General features: G+C 60.3%; 1 non-coding gene across 1 annotated transcript; it reads left to right on the top strand.

The window, feature by feature from the left end:
- Positions 1-11,620: 11,620 nt before the first annotated feature.
- LOC131866726 (5S ribosomal RNA) lies at positions 11,621-11,739 on the top strand. Its single transcript, XR_009365326.1, has one exon. It is a non-coding gene; the product is annotated as a 5S ribosomal RNA (ribosomal RNA).
- The last annotated feature ends 5,761 nt before the right edge of the window (positions 11,740-17,500 follow it).

Genomic DNA, 17,500 nt, shown 5'->3' with positions numbered 1-17,500 from the left:
GGGGCGACTACCAGTGCCAACCCCTTATCCCGCGATGCGTCCGATACACAGATGGTTCCAAGGCGGCCGAGGAGCCTCACCGCATAGCAATCGGGGGTGCGAGGCGAGGGATGGGGCGGGAAGGCCCCAACGGCTAGACGGAAGAGGCTTCAGGGCCGCCTCGGAATGGTCCAAGCATCGGACGCGCTTGGGGCGACTACCAGTGACAACCCCTCATCCCGCGATGCGTCCGATACGAAGATGGTTCCAAGGCGGCCGAGGAGCCTCACCGCATAGCAATCGGGGTGCGAGGTGGGGGATGCGGCGAGATGGCCCCAACGGCTAGACGGAAGAGGCCACAGGGCCGCGTCGGAATAGTCCAAGCATCGGACGCGCTTGGGGCGACTACCAGTGACAACCCCTTATCCCGCGATGCGTCCGATACGAAGATAGTTCCAAGGCGGCCGAGGAGCCTCACCGCATAGCAATCCGGGTGCGAGGTGGGGGATGCGGCGAGATGGCCCCAACGGCTAGACGGAAGAGGCTGCAGGGCCGCCTCGGAATAGTCCAAGCATCGGACGCGCTTGGGGCGACTACCAGTGACAACCCCTTATCCCGCGATGCTTCCGATACGAAGACAGTTCCAAGGCGGCCGAGGAGCCTCACCGCATAGCAATGGGGGTGCGAGGTGAGGGATGCGGCGAGATGGCCCCAACGGCTAGACGGAAGAGGCCACAGGGCCGCCTCGGAATAGTCCAAGCATCGGACGCGCTTGGGGCGACTACCAGTGACAACCCCTTATCCCGCGATGCATCCGATACGAAGATAGTTCCCAGGCGGCCGAGGAGCCTCACCGCATAGCAATCGGGGTGCGAGGCGAGGGATGCGGCGAGATGGCCCCAAAGGGTAGACGGAAGAGGCTGCGGGGCCGCCTCGGAATAGTCCAAGCATCGAACGCGCTTGGGGCGACTACCACTGCCAACCCCTTATCCCGCGATGCGTCCGATACACAGATAGTTCCGAGGCGGCCGAGGAGCTGGGGGATGCGGCGAGATGGCCCCAACGGCTAGACGGAAGAGGCTGCAGGGCCGCCTCGGAATAGTCCAAGCATCGGACGCGCTTGGGGCGACTACCAGTGACAACCCCTTATCCCGCGATGCGTCCGATACACAGATAGTTCCGAGGCGGCCAAGGAGCCTCACCGCATAGCAATCGTGGTGCGAGGTGGGGGATGCAGCGAGATGGCCCCAACGGCTAGACGGAAGAGGCTGCAGGGCCGCCTCGGAATGGTCCAAGCATCGGACGCGCTTGGGGCGACTACCACTGCCAACCCCTTATCCCGCGATGCGTCCGATACACAGATAGTTCCAAGGCGGCCGAGGAGCCTCACCGAATAGCAATCGGGGTGCGAGGCGAGGGATGCGGCGAGAAAGCCCCAACGGCTAGAGGGAAGAGGCTTCAGGTCCGCCTCGGAATGGTCCAAGCATCGGACGCGCTTGGGGCGACTACCAGTGACAACCCCTTATCCCGCGACGCGTCCGATACACAGATAGTTCCAAGGCGGCCGAGGAGCCTCACCGCATAGCAATCGGGGTGCGAGGCGAGGGATGCGGCGAGAAGGACCCAACGGCTAGACGGAAGAGGCTTCAGGGCCGCCTCGGAATGGTCCAAGCATCGGACGCGCTTGGGGCGACTACCAGTGACAACCCCTTATCCCGCGACGCGTCCGATACACAGATAGTTCCAAGGCGGCCGAGGAGCCTCACCGCATAGCAATCGGGGTGCGAGGCGAGGGATGCGGCGAGAAGGACCCAACGGCTAGACGGAAGAGGCTTCAGGTCCGCCTCGGAATGGTCCAAGCATCGGACGCGCTTGGGGCGACTACCAGTGACAACCCCTTATCCCGCGACGCGTCCGATACACAGATAGTTCCAAGGCGGCCGAGGAGCCTCACCGCATAGCAATCGGGGTGCGAGGCGAGGGATGCGGCGAGAAGGACCCAACGGCTAGACGGAAGAGGCTTCAGGGCCGCCTCGGAATGGTCCAAGCATCGGACGCGCTTGGGGCGACTACCAGTGACAACCCCTTATCCCGCGATGCGTCCGATACACAGATAGTTCCAAGGCGGCCGAGGAGCCTCACCGCATAGCAATCGGGGTGCGAGGCGAGGGATGCGGCGAGAAGGACCCAACGGCTAGACGGAAGAGGCTTCAGGGCCGCCTCGGAATGGTCCAAGCATCGGACGCGCTTGGGGCGACTACCAGTGACAACCCCTTATCCCGCGACGCGTCCGATACACAGATAGTTCCAAGGCGGCCGAGGAGCCTCACCGCATAGCAATCGGGGTGCGAGGCGAGGGATGCGGCAAGAAGGACCCAACGGCTAGACGGAAGAGGCTTCAGGGCCGCCTCGGAATGGTCCAAGCATCGGACGCGCTTGGGGCGACTACCAGTGACAACCCCTTATCCCGCGACGCGTCCGATACACAGATAGTTCCAAGGCGGCCGAGGAGCCTCACCGCATAGCAATCGGGGTGCGAGGCGAGGGATGCGGCGAGAAGGACCCAACGGCTAGACGGAAGAGGCTTCAGGTCCGCCTCGGAATGGTCCAAGCATCGGACGCGCTTGGGGCGACTACCAGTGACAACCCCTTATCCCGCGACGCGTCCGATACACAGATAGTTCCAAGGCGGCCGAGGAGCCTCACCGCATAGCAATCGGGGTGCGAGGCGAGGGATGCGGCGAGAAGGACCCAACGGCTAGACGGAAGAGGCTTCAGGGCCGCCTCGGAATGGTCCAAGCATCGGACGCGCTTGGGGCGACTACCAGTGACAACCCCTTATCCCGCGACGCGTCCGATACACAGATAGTTCCAAGGCGGCCGAGGAGCCTCACCGCATAGCAATCGGGGTGCGAGGCGAGGGATGCGGCGAGAAGGACCCAACGGCTAGACGGAAGAGGCTTCAGGGCCGCCTCGGAATGGTCCAAGCATCGGACGCGCTTGGGGCGACTACCAGTGACAACCCCTTATCCCGCGATGCGTCCGATACACAGATAGTTCCAAGGCGGCCGAGGAGCCTCACCGCATAGCAATCGGGGTGCGAGGCGAGGGATGCGGCGAGAAGGACCCAACGGCTAGACGGAAGAGGCTTCAGGGCCGCCTCGGAATGGTCCAAGCATCGGACGCGCTTGGGGCGACTACCAGTGACAACCCCTTATCCCGCGACGCGTCCGATACACAGATAGTTCCAAGGCGGCCGAGGAGCCTCACCGCATAGCAATCGGGGTGCGAGGCGAGGGATGCGGCGAGAAGGACCCAACGGCTAGACGGAAGAGGCTTCAGGGCCGCCTCGGAATGGTCCAAGCATCGGACGCGCTTGGGGCGACTACCAGTGACAACCCCTTATCCCGCGACGCGTCCGATACACAGATAGTTCCAAGGCGGCCGAGGAGCCTCACCGCATAGCAATCGGGGTGCGAGGCGAGGGATGCGGCGAGAAGGACCCAACGGCTAGACGAAAGAGGCTTCAGGGCCGCCTCGGAATGGTCCAAGCATCGGACGCGCTTGGGGCGACTACCAGTGACAACCCCTTATCCCGCGACGCGTCCGATACACAGATAGTTCCAAGGCGGCCGAGGAGCCTCACCGCATAGCAATCGGGGTGCGAGGCGAGGGATGCGGCGAGAAGGACCCAACGGCTAGACGGAAGAGGCTTCAGGGCCGCCTGGGAATGGTCCATGCATCGCACGCGCTTGGGGCGACTACCAGTGACAACCCCTTATCCCGCGACGCGTCCGATACATTGATAGTTCCAAGGCGGCCGAGGAGCCTCACCGCATAGCAATCGGGGTGCGAGGCGAGGGATGCGGCGAGAAGGACCCAACGGCTAGACGGAAGAGGCTTCAGGGCCGCCTCGGAATGGTCCAAGCATCGGACGCGCTTGGGGCGACTACCAGTGACAACCCCTTATCCCGCGACGCGTCCGATACACAGATAGTTCCAAGGCGGCCGAGGAGCCTCACCGCATAGCAATCGGGGTGCGAGTCGAGGGATGCGGCGAGAAGGACCCAACGGCTAGACGGAAGAGGCTTCAGGGCCGCCTCGGAATGGTCCAAGCATCGGACGCGCTTGGGGCGACTACCAGTGACAACCCCTTATCCCGCGATGCGTCTGATACACAGATAGTTCCAAGGCGGCCGAGGAGCCTCACCGCATAGCAATCGGGGTGCGAGGCAAGGGATGCGGCGAGAAGGACCCAACGGCTAGACGGAAGAGGCTTCAGGGCCGCCTCGGAATGGTCCAAGCATCGGACGCGCTTGGGGCGACTACCGTTGCCAACCCCTTATCCCGCGATGCGTCTGATACACAGATAGTTCCGAGGCGGCCGAGGAGCCTCACCGCATAGCAATCGGGTTGCGAGGCAGATTATTGGGAAGGGAACCCCCTGGGATGCGGCTCAAGCAGTGCCCAAAGGGACTGGAATGCGGAATCACATCGAGAGACCCAAATGCTATACGAGGGCTCAAATCGAATTATCGATTTGGCCACGACATGGACGCATCGGAACGACTACCTTTGCCGAACCACTCGCAATTGCATCCATACCGAAACCAATAGACATTTCCGTTAGAGCCCTCGCATAGCATTCGGGAATCTCGCATGCCCCTCTAAATCGACCAATGCTGGCGCTCAACGAAAATCCGAGCGCTACCACCGTTCGAGCGCCAGCATTGGTCGAGTTAGAGGGGCACGGGGGAGAATGCTCCAGTCAACACCTCCCCTATATAAGTTATTTGTCCGATTCTCGCACAACCGTAGTCTGCCTCGTCGAATCAAACAACGGTCCCAGATTCCGACTTCCGTTCCGTAGAGACCCAAAAGCTAGATGGAGGCTCGCAAGAAAGAGAGTCGGCGCATAGCAATCGGGTTTCTCGAACGTTTAGGGACCGAGCTCACTTGCGGATAGGGCAAAATCCGCCAAGCAACCCAAAAGCTAGACGGGGGCTCGAATCGAATCGCCTAGGCGGCCACAACAACGACGTGTTGGATCGACTACCAGTGCCAAACCATTCAGCAAGACTAGTCTGTGTCGAGGCCGGATAGAGATTCTCAGAGAGCGCCCGTATAGCATTTAGGAGACCTGCCGCGTCCCTCACACTCGACAAATGGTGGTGCACGTTTATAAATCCGAGCGATCCCAACCCTTTCAAGCACCAACATCGGTCGAGATAGAGGGGCACGGAGGGGGCTGCGTGAGACAACACAGTCCCCTATATAAGTTATTTGTCCGATTCTCACACATCCGAAGAATGGTCATCAAATCGGACAACAGCCCAAACTTCCGACTTCCGTCCCAGAAAGCCCAAGAGCTATCTAAAACGTTCATGGCCGGAACTCGATCGCGGCTATACCAGTCCGCCAAGCAACCCAAAAGCTAGACTGGAGCTCTAGTCGAATCACCTCTGTGGCCATTGCAAGGACGTGTTGGAGCGACTACCATTGCCGAACCATTCCGCAGGTCGAGTCCATACCAAGGCCGCATAGAGATTCACGATGAGCTCCTGCATAGCAATCAGGAGACTTGCCGTGTCCATCACAATCGATAAATCCTGGTGCAAGATTTTTGCATCCGAGCGCTCCAACCAGTCGAGCACCAGCATCAATCGACATAAACGGGCACGGGGGGAGGATGCTCGAGAACACTACCTCCCCTATATAAGTTATTTGTCCGATTCTCAAGCAGCCGAAGTCTGGTCATCGAATCGGGTCAAAGACCACAACTTCCGACTTTACCCACAATGCAAGTCATCGAATCGAACATCGGCCCCCGAGTCGGACTCCATGCGTATGTCAGGTCATCGGACCCAAATTCCGCCTTCCTGCGCATGGCGGGCCATCAATATCAACTCGGTCATCGGACCCAAACTCCGCCTTTCTGCGCATGGCACGCCTTCAAATCGGTCATCGGACCCAAATTCCGCCTTCCTGTGCATGGCGGGCCATCAACATCAACTCGGTCATCGGACCCAAATTCCGCCTTTCTGCGCATGGCACGCCATCAACTCGGTCATCGGACCCAAATTCCGCCTTCCTGCGCATGGCAGGTCATCGGACACAAATTCAGACCTCGCCAATATGCCTACGTATCGAATCGGTCATCGGACCCAACTTCCGACTTCATCCATACTGTAGGGTCTTTGAGGTTGGCGCGGTGCGCTCAACCCGGGGAGTCGACCCATCGAAGCATACACCTCCCCTATATAAGCTATTTGTCCGATTCCCACACCTGTGTAGTTTGCACCTCTGACCAGGACATCGACCCCAACTTCCGAACTCGACTGCAACGACGGCACCAGCGCCTTGGTGCGCACCTTGCGACGCACAGTCCCAACATTCGCCTTCCTGCACATGGCAGGTCATCGGACCCAAATTCCGACCTCGCGAGTATGCCTACATATCGAATCGGTCATCGGACACAACTTCCGACTTCATCCATACCGTAGGGTCTTTGAGGTTGGCGCGGTGCGCTCAACCCGGGGAGTCGACCCAACGAAGCATACACCTCCCCTATATAAGCTATTTGTCCGATTCCCACACCTGTGTAGTTTGCACCTCCGATCAGGACATCGACCCCAACTTCCGAACTCGCCTGCAACGACCGAACCAGCGCCTTGGTGCGCACCTTGCAACGCACAGTGCCAACATTCGCCTTCCTGCACATGGCAGGTCATCGGACCCAAATTCCGACCTCGCGAGTATGCCTACATATCGAATCGGTCATCGGACCCAACTTCCGACTTCATCCATACCGTAGGGTCTTTGAGGTTGGCGCGGTGCGCTCAACCCGGGGAGTCGACCCAACGAAGCATACACCTCCCCTATATAAGCTATTTGTCCGATTCCCACACCTGTGTAGCTTGCACCTCCGATCAGGACATCGACCCCAACTTCCGAACTCGACTAAAAAGACCGCACCAGCACCTTGGTGTGCACCTTGCAACGCACAGTGCCAACATTCGCCTTCCTGCACATGGCAGGTCATCGGACCCAAATTCCGACCTCATGAGCATACCTACTAATCGAATCGGTCATCGGACCCAACTTCCGACTTCATCCATACCGTAGGGTCTTTGAGGTTGGCGCGGTGCGCTCAACCTGGGGAGTCGACCCATCGAAGCATACACCTCCCCTATATAAGCTATTTGTCCGATTCCGACACCTGTGTAGTTTGCACCTCCGCTCAGGACATCGACCCCAACTTCCGAACTCGCCTGCAACGACCGAACCAGCGCCTTGGTGCGCACCAAAAGTGCGCACTTTTGGAGGGCACTTTTGTGCGCTCCAAAGGTGCGCACTTTTGGAGGGCACTTTTGTGCGCTCCAAAGGTGCGCACTTTTGGAGGGCACTTTTTGGAGGGCACTTTTGTGCGCTCCAAAGGTGCGCACTTTTGGAGGGCACTTTTTGGAGGGCACTTTTCTGCGCTCCAAAGGTGCGCACTTTTGGAGGGCACTTTTTGGAGGGCACTTTTCTGCGCTCCAAAGGTGCGCACTTTTGGAGGGCACTTTTTGGAGGGCACTTTTCTGCGCTCCAAAGGTGCGCACTTTTGGAGGGCACTTTTTGGAGGGCACTTTTCTGCGCTCCAAAGGTGCGCACTTTTGGAGGGCACTTTTGTGCACTCCAAAGGTGCACACTTTTGGAGGGCACTTTTTGGAGGGCACTTTTCTGCACTCCAAAGGTGCGCACTTTTGGAGGGCACTTTTTGGAGGGCACTTTTGTGCGCTCCAAAGGTGCGCACTTTTGGAGGGCACTTTTTGGAGGGCACTTTTGTGCGCTCCAAAGGTGCGCACTTTTGGAGGGCACTTTTGTGCACTCCAAAGGTGCGCACTTTTGGAGGGCACTTTTCCTGCGCTCCAAAGGTGCACACCTAGGTGAGCACCTTCGACCACACCTTGTAGCACACCAAACTCTGACTTTCGACTTCATCCGCAATGCAGGGTCTTTGAGGTTGGCGCAATGCGCACAACCAGGGGAGTCGACCCATCAAACCCAACACCTCCCCTATATAAGCTATTTGTCTGATTCTCATACATGCGTAGCCTGCAGGAGCAATTAGGACATCGACCCCAACTTTCGGCTTCTAAACGAAAACAAGGTCTTTGAGGTTGGTGTAATGCGAACAACTAGGGGAGTCAACCCATCAAACCCAACACCTCCCCTATATAAGCTATTTGTCTGATTCTCATACATGTGTAGTCTACAGGAGCAATTAGGACATCGACCCCAACTTTTGACTTCTTAACGAAAACAAGGTCTTTGAGGTTGACGTAATGCGCACAACCAGGGGAGTCGACCCATCAAACCCAACACCTCCCCTATATAAGCTATTTGTCCGATTCTCATACATGTGTAGCCTACAGGAGCCATTAGGACATTGACCCCAACTTTTGACTTCTTAACGAAAACAAGGTCTTTGAGGTTGGCGTAATGCGCACAACCAAGGGAGTTGACCCATCAAACCCAACACCTCCCCTATATAAGCTATTTGTCTGATTCTCATACATGTGTAGCCTGCAACAACGATTAGGACATCCACCCCAACTTCTGAATTCGTCTGCGTTGACCGCACCAAAGGTGCACGCCTTGGTGCTCACCAAAATCCGACTTCCGACTTCTTCTGCTATGCGGGGTCTTTGAGGTTGGCGCAGTGCGCACAACCAGGGGAGTCAACCCACCGAATGCAACACCTCCCCTATATAAGCTATTTGTCTGATTCTCATACATGCGTAGACTGCAGCAATGATTAGGACATCCACCCCAACTTTTGACTTCTTAAACAAGACAGGGTCTTTGAAGTTGGTGCAGTGCACACAACCAGGGGAGTCGACCCATCAAACGCAACACCTCCCCTATATAAAGCTATTTGTCCGATTCTCATACGTGTAGTCTGCAGCAGCGATTAGGACATCGACCCCAACTTCCGAATTCGTTTGCATTGACCGCACCAAAGGTGCACGCCTTGGTGTGCACCTTGGAGTGCACTTTGGTGCTCACCTCGGTGCACACTTTGGTGTGCACCTCGGTGTGCACCAAAGGTGCGCACCTTGGAGCGCACCAAAGGTGTACACTTTGGAGCGCACCACATAGGGTCTTTGAGAGGTTGGCGCAGTGCGCACACCAAGGTGGGTGTTGAGGTGCGTGCCGAGGTGGGTGGGTGCTAGGGTGCGCTCCATGGTGGGTGCCAGGGTGGGTGCGTGCTAGGGTGGATTCCAAAGAGGGTCATAGGGTGGGTGCCAAGGTGGGTTGGTGATATAGTGGGTTCAAAGGTGGGTACTAGGGTGGGTTCCAAGGTGGGTCACAAGTTGGGTGCCAGGATGCGTGGGTGTTAGGTTGGGTGCCAAGGTGGGCTCCTGCGTGGGTGGGTGCTAGGGTGGGTTTCAAGGTGGACGCGAGGGCGGGTGCCAAGGTGGGTAACAAGTTGGGTGTTAGGATGGGTGAGTGCTAGAGTGGGTGCCAAGGTGGGTGGGTGCTAAGGTGGATGCCAAGGTGGTTCACAGGGTGGGTGGGTTCTAGGGTGAGTTCCAAGGTGGGTCACAGGTTTAGTGCTAGGGTGCGTGTCAAGGCGGGTGTCGAGGTGCCTGGGTGCTAGGGTGTGGATGCCAATGTGGGTCATAGGGTGGGTACTAGGGTGGGCTGCAATGTGGGTGCCAAGGTGGGTAACATGCTCGGTTGGTTCTAAATTGGGTGTCAGGGTGGGTGTGCACCCACCTTGCCCGAGGTGGGTGCCAAGGTGCCAGTGTGGGTGGGTGCTAAGGTGGATGCCAAGGTGGGTGAGAAGGTGGGTGATAGGTTGAGTGGTAGGATGGGTGGGTGCCAAGATGGGTCACAGGGTGGGTGCAAGGGTGGGTAGGTGCTAGGGTTGGTGTCAGGGTGGGTGGGTGCTAGGTTGGGTTCCAAGGTGGGTGCGAGGGTGAGTGTCAAGGTGGGTCACAGGTTAGGTGCTAGGATGGGTGAGTGCTAGGGTGCAAAGGTGCCAGGGTGGGTGCTAGGATGGGTCGATGCTAGGGTGAGTGGCAAGGTGGGTCCACAAGTGTCAAGGTGGGTGCCGAGGTGGGTGCCAACTTGGGTTCCAAGGTGGGTGCCAAGTGGGCGACTGCTATGGTGGATGCCAAGGTGGGTCACGGGGTGGGTGCCAAGTTGCTAGGTTGTGTTCCAAGGTGGGTGCCAACGTGGCTGCTAGGGTGCGTGGGTTAAAGGGTGTGTCACAACGTGGGTGCCAGGATGGGTGCGCACCCACACTGGCCAAGACGGGTGCAAGGTTGGGTTCCAAGCCCGGTCACAGGCTGGGTGCTAGGATGGGTGGGTGCCAAGGTGGGCACCAGGGTGGGTGCACCCACCCTGGCCAAGGTGGGTCACGGGGTGGGTCCTAGGGTGGGTAACAGGGTGGGTACTAAGGTGCGTGCCAAGGTGGGTCATGGGGTGGGTGCCAAGGTGGGCACCAGGGTGGGTGTGCACCAACCCTAGCCAGGGTAGGTCACGGGGTGGTTGTCGGGGTGGGCGTCAAGGAGCCAAGGTGGGTGGCAAGTAGCCAAGTTGCGTGCCAAGGTGGGTGTCGGGGTGGGTGCCAAGGATCCAAGGTGGGTGCCAAGGAACCAAGGTGGGTGTCTGGGTGGGTGCCGAGGTGGGAGCCAGGGTGGGTCCCAAGGTGAGTGCAAAGGTGGGTGCCAGGGTCAAGGTGAGTGCCAATGTGGGTTCCAAGGTGCCAGGGTCAGGGTGAGTGCCAATGTGGGTTCAAAGGTGCTAAGTTGGGTGCGAGGTTGGGTGCGAGGGTGGGTGGGTGCCAAGGTGTGCTAGGTGGAAGCCCGGGTGGGTCGGCATCCCATGGGTGTCGAGTTGGGTGCCTGATGGGTGCTTCTTGTCAAGTTTTAGTCGTCGGGACTCATTTCGAGCCTTAGAGGTCGTTTCTTGTCCGGTTGCCCTGTCTTCGACCTGGGAACCCAATTTTGGTCCTCGGGTCCCATTTTTTTTTGTCTCGCATCCCACTTTTGGCCTGTGGCCTTTTCGGGGTCGATTCTCGTTTTGGGCATCAGAGCATGTTTCTTCTCCTAAAACCCAATATTTGTTTATTAAGTCTCGGAACACATTTTTGTTCTCGTGGACCCATCATGGGTCTTGGAACGCATTTGTGGTCCTTGGGTCCCATTTTGCATCCCGAAACTTGTGTTTTGGTGCTTGATCCCTATTTTGGGTGCCCACCTTGCACCAAGTGCGCACCCGGGGCAAACCGAGCGCCTTGGTGCACCGGGGCAAGATCGAGCGTGCACCCGAGGCGCCCCGAACATGCACCAAGGTGCACTCGGCCCACATGTGAGCGCAGGTCGTTGCGCCCGAGGTGGTGTGTGGGCACCGCGTTGCAGACGGGACACTGCACGCACACGACGCCCCGTCCAGGTGCACGCACGTAGGCCGGGCCGGGTGCACACCCGACGCCCTAGCAAGGTGCGCGCACCCGGGCAGGGCTCACACTTGGCGAACGGGGCGCACTTCGCGAGGGAGGGTGTGCACCTCGACGGGGGTGGGTGGCCGGGGTGGATTCGCACGTGGGTCGCGGTTTGCTAAGTACACACTGCGACAAGCTCATAACGGGTGCGATCATACCAGCGTTAGTGCACCGGATCCCATCAGAACTCCGCAGTTAAGCGCGCTTGGGCCGGAGTAGTACTGGGATGGGTGACCTCCCGGGAAGTCCCGGTGTTGCACCCTTTCTTAGTTTTTCGCCGGGCGTCGCAATGCTATTTGAATAAACCTTTTGCCCGTTTGCGTTCTCGTCGGGGCCGGGCCGGGCCGGGGTGCGCTGCCCGCACTACCGCGCGCGCGGGGGGCGACACCGAGCGCGCACCCGAGGCGCCCCGAGCACACAGGCCACGGTGCAACCCGGGCGTTGTGCGCGCACCCCGGTGCGCCCGAGGTGCTGCGCGCGCACCCAGGTGAAATCGGTGTGCACCTCGGCCAGTGCGCGCTCGGTCGAGTCGCGCACGTTGGCCAAGGTGCACGGTGATGTTTCTTACTCTAAGGTTCCGCACCAGACGCCCGGGACAGGTGAGCGAAGCTGGGCGGGGCCGGGTGCGCGGCCGGGGCAGGTGCACGCAGCTGGAGAGAGCTTTGGAGCACACCAGAGGTGCGCACCTTGGAGCACACTTCGGAGCGCACCAATGATGCGCTCCATTCAAAAGTTTCCTGAAAAGGCAAAAAAAGTTGAGATTATAGAATTTCCCACTTGAGAGATTGTAAAAAAAAAAAATTTAAAATGAAGGAAACGCGGGTGCCAAGGTGTGCGCGCCCGGGTGCGCAGCCCAGCCAAGGTGTGCGCACCAAGGCGCCCACCCTGGCGAAGGTGCACGCAAGGTGCGCACCCGAGGCAAACCGGACAATTAACCCAACTTTCGACTTCGCGCGCACCTGCGCACCTTGGAGCGCACTTCGGAGCGCTCCTTGTTGCGCACCAATCTTGGGCACCTCGGAGTGCACCATGGCGCCCACCAAGGTGCGCACCCGGGGCAAACCGAGCTCCGACTTCGTGCGCACCTTGGAGCGCACGAAAGGTGCGCACCATGGCGCCCACCAAGGTGCGCAGCCCAGCCAAGGCGTGCGCATCAAGGTGCGCACCCTGGCGAAGGTGCGCACCCGGGGCAAACCGAGCTCCGACTTCGTGCGCACCTTGGAGCGCACAAAGGGTGCGCAACCCAGCCAAGGTGTGCGCACCCCGGGCAAACCGAGCTCCGAATCGTGCGCACCTTGGAGCACACTTCGGAGCCCTCCTTGGTGCGCACCGATGTTGCGCACCTCGGAGCGCACCCGGGGAAAACAATGCAATTAACCCGACTTTCGACTTCGTGGGCACCTCGGAGCGCTCTCGGGTTCGCACCTCGGAGCACACCGAGGTGCGCACCTTTGATGCGCTGCCTTCACCAATTTCCAGAAAAGGCAAGAAAACATTGAGAAGGTGTGCGCACCGAGGTGCCCACCCTGGCGAAGGTGCACGCGAGGTGCGCACCCGGGGCAAACCGGGCTCCGACTTCGTGCACGCCATGCTGCGCACCTTGGAGGGCCATGGTGCGCACCTTGGAGCACACTTCGGAGCGCTCAATGGTGCCCAACCCAGCCAAGGTGCCCACCGCGGCGAAGGTGCACGCGAGGTGCGCACCCGGGGCAAACCGGGCTCCGACTTCGTGCACGCCGCACCTTGGAGCACACTTCGGAGCGCTCCTTGGTGCGCACCAGGGCGCGCAACCCAGCCGAGGTGCCCACCCCGGCGAAGGTGCACGCGGGGTGCGCACCCGAGGCAAACCGGGCTCCGACTTCGTGCACGCCATGGTGCCCACCGCGGCGAAGGTGCACGCGAGGTGCGCACCCGGGGCAAACCGGGCTCCGACTTCGTGCACGCCGCACCTTGGAGCACACTTCGGAGCGCTCCTTGGTGCGCACCAGGGCGCGCAACCCAGCCGAGGTGCCCACCCCGGCGAAGGTGCACGCGAGGTGCGCACCCGGGGCAAACCGGGCTCCGACTTCGTGCACGCCATGGTGCCCACCGCGGCGAAGGTGCACGCGAGGTGCGCACCCGGGGCAAACCGGGCTCCGACTTCGTGCACGCCGCACTTTGGAGCACACTTCGGAGCGCTCCTTGGTGCGCACCATGGTGCCCACCAGGGCGCGCAACCCCGCCGAAGGTGCACGCGAGGTGCGCACCCGGGGCAAACCGGGCTCCGACTTCGTGCACGCCGCACCTTGGAGCACACTTCGGAGCGCTCCTTGGTGCGCACCAGGGCGCGCAACCCCGCCGAAGGTGCACGCGAGGTGCGCACCCGGGGCAAACCGGGCTCCGACTTCGTGCACGCCATGGTGCGCACCAGGGTGCCCACCGCGGCGAAGGTGCGCACCCGGGGCAAACCGGGCTCCGACTTCGTGCACGCCGCACCTTGGAGCACACTTCGGAGCGCTCCTTGGTGCGCACCAGGGCGCGCAACCCAGCCGAGGTGCCCACCCCGGCGAAGGTGCACGCGAGGTGCGCACCCGGGGCAAACCGGGCTCCGACTTCGTGCACGCCATGGTGCCCACCGCGGCGAAGGTGCGCACCCGGGGCAAACCGGGCTAGGACTTCGTGCACGCCGCACCTTGGAGCACACTTCGGAGCGCTCCTTGGTGCGCACCATGGTGCCCACCAGGCCGCGCAACCCAGCCAAGGTGTGCGCACCAAGGTGCACGCGAGGTGCGCACCCGGGGCAAACCGGGGTCCGGCTTCGTGCACGCCGCACCTTGGAGCACACATCGGGGCGCTCCCGGGTTCGCACCGGCGTTGCGCACCGTGGTGGGCACCTCGGAGCGCACCGTGGTGGGCACCTCGGAGCACACCAAGGTGGGCAGCGAGGTGCGCACCTTTGATGCGATGCCTTCACTAATTTCCATAAAAGGCAAAAGAAAACGAGATTTTAAAATTTCCGTTTTGAAAGATAGTGAGAAAAAGGGAATGCTGGTGCCATCTTGAGCCCGCCCTGGTGCGCAGCCCAGCCAAGGTGTGCGCACCAAGGTGCCCACCCTGGCGAAGGTGCGCGCCCGGGCAATTAACCCAACTTCCAACTTCGCGCGCGCCAGGGTGGGAGCGCACCCAACAACCGGGCCTGGGAAGAGCCAATGCGAGAAACCCCACCAAACGCTCTGACAAAAAAAGAGGGGGCGCTCCAGTAACCCCGCTTCGGAGCGCACCCTGGGCAAACCCAGCCAGGGTGCCCACCCCGGCCAAGGTGCAGGCGAGGTGCGCACCCGGGGCAAACCGGGCTCCGACAACGTGCACGCCGCACCTTGGAGCACACTTCGTAGCGCTCCCGGGTGCGCACCTCAGAGCACACCAAGGTGGGCAGCGAGGTGCGCACCTTTGATGCGCTGCCTTCACTAATTTCCAGAAAAGGCAAAAAAAAGAGGAGATTTTAAAATTTCCGTTTTGAAAGATAGTGAAAAAAACGGAACGCGGGTGCCATCTTGAGCCCGCCCTGGTGCACAGCCCAGGTAAGGTGCCCACCCTGGCAAAGGTGCGCACCCGGGCAATTAACCCTACTTCCGACTTCGTGCGCGCCAGGGTGGCAACCGGGCCTGGGAAGAGCCAATGCGAGAAACCCCACCAAACGCTCCGACAAAAAAAGAGGCGGCGCTCCAATAACCCCGCTTCGGAGCGCAGCCGGGGCAAACCCAGCCAAGGTGCCCACCCCGACGAAGGTGCACGCGAGGTGCGCACCCGGGGCAAACCGGGCTCCGACAACGTGCACGCAGCACCTTGGAGCACACTTCGAAGCACTCCCGGGTGCCCACCGGCGTTGCGCACCGTGGTGGGCAGCGAGGTGCGCACCTTTGATGCGCTGCCTTCACTAATTTCCAGAAAAGGCAAAAAAAAATGAGATTTTAAAATTTCCGTTTTGAAAGATAGTGAAAAAAACGGAACGCGGGTGCCATCTTGAGCCCGCCCTGGTGCGCAGCCCAGGCAAGGCATGCGCACCAAGGTGCCCACCCGCGGTGCACGCCCGGGGCAAACCGGGCTCCGACTTCGTGCAGGCCGCACCTTGGAGCACACTTCGGAGCGCTCCTTGGTGCGCACCATGGTGCCCACCAGGGCGCACCCGGGGCAAACCGGGCTCCGACTTCGTGCACGCCGCACCTTGGAGCACACATCGGAGCGCTCCCAGGTTCGCACCAGCGTTGCGCACCTTTGATGCGCTGCCTTCACTAATTTCCAGAAAAGGCAAAAAAAAACGATATTTTAAAATTTCCGTTCTGAAAGATAGTGAAAAAAACGGAACGCGGGTGCCATCTTGAGCCCTTCCTGGTGCGCAGCCCAGGCAAGTTGTGCGCACCAAGGTGCCCACCCTGGCGGAGGTGCGCGCCCGGGGCAAACCGGGCTCCGACTTCGTGCACTGCATGGTGCCCACCAAGGCGCGCAACCCAGCCAAGGTGCCCACCGCAGCGAAGGTGCACGCGAGGTGCGCACCCGAGGTGCACACCCGGGGCAAACCGAGCTCCGACTTCGTGCACGCCGCACCTTGGAGCACACTTCAGAGCGCTCCTTGGTGCGCACCAGGGCGCGCAACCCAGCCAAGGTGCTCACCCCGGCGAAGGTGCACGCGAGGTGCGCACCCGGGGCAAGCCGGGCTCGGACTTCGTGCACGCCGCACCTTGGAGCACACATCGGAGCGCTCCCGGGTTCGCACCAGCATTGCGCACCTTTGATGCGCTGCCTTCACTAATTTCCAGAAAAGGCAAAAAAAAAAAAAAAACGAGATTTTAAAATTTCCGTTTTGAAAGATAGTGAAAAAAACGGAACGCGGGTGCCATCTTGAGCCCGCCCTGGTGTGCAGCCCAGGCAAGTTGTGCGCACCAAGGCACCCACCCTGGCCAAGGTGGGTCACGGGGTGGGTCCTAGGGTGGGTAACGGGGTGGGTACTAAGGTGCGTGCCAAGGTGGGTCATGGGGTGGGTGCCAAGGTGGGCACCAGGGTGGGTGTGCACCAACCCTAGCCAGGGTAGGTCACGGGGTGGTTGTCGGGGTGGGCGTCAAGGAGCCAAGGTGGGTGGCAAGTAGCCAAGTTGCGTGCCAAGGTGGGTGTCGGGGTGGGTGCCAAGGATCCAAGGTGGGTGCCAAGGAACCAAGGTGGGTGTCTGGGTGGGTGCCGAGGTGGGAGCCAGGGTGGGTCCCAAGGTGAGTGCAAAGGTGGGTGCCAGGGTCAAGGTGAGTGCCAATGTGGGTTCCAAGGTGCCAGGGTCAGGGTGAGTGCCAATGTGGGTTCAAAGGTGCTAAGTTGGGTGCGAGGTTGGGTGCGAGGGTGGGTGGGTGCCAAGGTGTGCTAGGTGGAAGCCCGGGTGGGTCGGCATCCCATGGGTGTCGAGTTGGGTGCCTGATGGGTGCTTCTTGTCAAGTTTTAGTCGTCGGGACTCATTTCGAGCCTTAGAGGTCGTTTCTTGTCCGGTTGCCCTGTCTTCGACCTGGGAACCCAATTTTGGTCCTCGGGTCCCATTTTTTTTTGTCTCGCATCCCACTTTTGGCCTGTGGCCTTTTCGGGGTCGATTCTCGTTTTGGGCATCAGAGCATGTTTCTTCTCCTAAAACCCAATATTTGTTTATTAAGTCTCGGAACACATTTTTGTTCTCGTGGACCCATCATGGGTCTTGGAACGCATTTGTGGTCCTTGGGTCCCATTTTGCATCCCGAAACTTGTGTTTTGGTGCTTGATCCCTATTTTGGGTGCCCACCTTGCACCAAGTGCGCACCCGGGGCAAACCGAGCGCCTTGGTGCACCGGGGCAAGATCGAGCGTGCACCCGAGGCGCCCCGAACATGCACCAAGGTGCACTCGGCCCACATGTGAGCGCAGGTCGTTGCGCCCGAGGTGGTGTGTGGGCACCGCGTTGCAGACGGGACACTGCACGCACACGACGCCCCGTCCAGGTGCACGCACGTAGGCCGGGCCGGGTGCACACCCGACG

Source organism: Cryptomeria japonica, unplaced genomic scaffold, assembly GCF_030272615.1.
Source record: "Cryptomeria japonica unplaced genomic scaffold, Sugi_1.0 HiC_scaffold_153, whole genome shotgun sequence".
Taxonomy (NCBI): domain Eukaryota; kingdom Viridiplantae; phylum Streptophyta; class Pinopsida; order Cupressales; family Cupressaceae; genus Cryptomeria; species Cryptomeria japonica.
This window is presented reverse-complemented; position numbering and strand designations above follow the sequence as displayed.